The sequence below is a fragment of the Benincasa hispida genome, chromosome 9 (assembly GCF_027475165.1).
Source record: "Benincasa hispida cultivar pf3 chromosome 9, pf3_genome.v1.1, whole genome shotgun sequence".
Taxonomy (NCBI): Eukaryota; Viridiplantae; Streptophyta; class Magnoliopsida; order Cucurbitales; family Cucurbitaceae; genus Benincasa; species Benincasa hispida.
The window spans coordinates 64408496-64411023 of record NC_143486.1 but is presented as its reverse complement, the minus strand read 5'-3'; the positions used below and the strand labels follow the sequence as shown (position 1 = coordinate 64411023).

General features: G+C 36.7%; 1 pseudogene; it reads right to left on the bottom strand.

Moving 5' to 3' along the window:
* Positions 1 to 531: 531 nt before the first annotated feature.
* LOC120090839 (uncharacterized) lies at positions 532 to 1222 on the bottom strand (annotated as a pseudogene).
* Positions 1223 to 2528: the final 1306 nt, after the last annotated feature.

Sequence of the window (2528 nt, the reverse complement as noted above, 5' to 3'; positions counted from 1 at the left end):
CATATTTGGCACGTAATAAATATTTAAAATAAATTGGCGATCATCATTCTTCAATTGGATGAGAATGTTACCTCTTCCTTTTACTTCTACCTTAGATTCATCTTCAAAGGCTACATTGCCACTCACTGATTTATCAAGTTCCACGAACATGCTTATTTCTCCACACATATGGTTGCTTGCCATAGTGTCCAGGTACCATGCATTATTTTTGCTCCATTCATCATTCGTTCAAGCCATTAATAAAGTGCCACATTCTTGACTTCTTTCTTCAATGTAGTTTACTTTCTCTTCAACTGTATTGTTTTTAGAACCTCTACATTCAGATGCATAATAACCAAACTTTTAAAAATTATAGCATTTAATGTTTGATTTATTGTACCTTGATCTTGAGTAGCCTTGTCCATGACCTCTTGTTGAGTTTTCTAATCCTCTTTGGGAGTTATTATTGTTGTCTTCATAGGGCCTCCAACCATGTCCTTGTCCTTGTCCATGACCTCTTCCTCCTCCTCGATGCCCACCATGTTCTCGTCCTTATTCACTTCTATTATTCGAACTAATTGCTCCACTAGTCGAATCAACTTGTAACTTGAGCAATTGATCGACGATTCCATCCTTTTTCTTTTTCTTTTCTTCATATGCTTGTAACGAACCCATGAGTTGCTCAATGGTCATGACCTCCAAGTCTTTTGTCTCTTTGATTATGACGACAACATGTTCAAACTTTGGATTTAATGATCTTAGTATTTTCTCCATGATTTTAACATCATAAATCTTTTCAAAATTTCTTTTAAGTTGATTGGTGATAGTTAAGACTCTGGAAACATAGTCTGAGATGGGTTCCCCTTCTTTCATATGAAATGTTTCAAACTCAGCTCTTAAAGTTTGAAGACGTACCTTTTTAACTAGATCCGCTCCCTTGTATGGTGTTTGAAGCTTCTCTCATGCTTCTTTCGCCATCTATGCTTCCAATCTTAAAATCACCATCATCTAATCTTTGATGGATTAGATAGAGAGCCTTCTTGTCTCTCTTTCTTGAGTCCCTCAAACTATCCCATTGTGCTTGAGAATGACCACCATCATTCTCCGATTCGATGTATCCTTTCTCTATGATCTCCCACACATCTTGTTAGCCAAGGAGAGTCTTCATCTTGATACTCCAAATATCATAGTTACTTTTGTTGAGCATAGGAACTTGGAGTGGAACCATGCTATTGCTTGCCATCTTCTTGAAAATAGTCTTTAGGCTTTGATACCACTTTGTTGGAAAGAAATTTTGGAGGTTGAAGGAAATTTGAAGAGAGAATTGAGAAAGAGGCTACTTGAATTATTGAGCACTTTTAATTTTTTGGCTTGATACAAATGTTAAGACATACCTCCTGTTGGGAATGGTATCCTAAATCTCATGGTAGTCTCGTAGTTTGTAAACTCTGTAAACATATTGTTATTAAATAAATAAGTGTTATTTTATAAGCATTTACTCAATCCAATAAACTAAGATCCAAGGTTATTTTATATAACTTAAGCATGTATGCGGAGACATACAAGTGGATCATGCCTTAAGTGATAACTTAAATGGTCTGTAGTATATGGATAAAGGAGGGATACCTCATCCTGGTGACACTACGGATACGACCCGCTTTATAGATGTTATAAGTGTTGTAAAGTGCTACAAATGGTCTGATCCTGATCATTCATGTGGAGACATGCAAGCGGGGTATCCTATACAAAGAGTTTGTATAAGATCGGACCACGAAATGATTTGTCTCTTTATATAACATCGTTAATAATTGAGACTTACATTTCACTAGGATGACCATAGATGATATGACCTGAATCCTGAGTGAGTTGGGAATTCCTGCCTATGAGGGTGGTCCTTTGATTTGTATGGGTGAGAGTGGCCAGATTACCAACTCAACAAGCCTACCATTTTGGGGATTCGTCTGATTGGGAAGCTGGGAACTCAACTACAGAAGATGGAATTCACTTCTTCCCTGAAGCAGGGGTAAGTACATAAATTGCTCCTTAAGGGCTGATTTCGTGTCTTGAACATAGTTGCCACACCCTCTCTTGGGAAGAGAGGACTCAGTTACAATGGGACTATGACTTATTGTTCATTAGAGGAATCAGTGGTACTTAAGGAGTTAGATGTAACTACAGGGGCAAAATGGTAAATTGGCCTTGCTGTACTTACGAGAGATTTGTGAAGGGTTATCACACTGTTGATTGGTTAAATTCACACAGAAATATATCTGTAGTTCGAAGAGTGAAATTGTCGGTCTTTAGTAGAGTGTTTGAGAGTTAACGGATGGTGGATATCGTGATTAAAGAGTTTAGTCAATTATTCACGTACGGTTGGAGCTTCAAGCTACAAATCTATAAGGTCCCCTTGGTAGCTCAATGGGTTCAAGTTGAGAATTAGATTTTGGGTTAGTTTGAAGTGTTCAAATTAACAAGAGGCAATTGAATTATATATGATATAATTAAATTGAATCAATTATATATGATATAATTGATATGATGTATTTGAT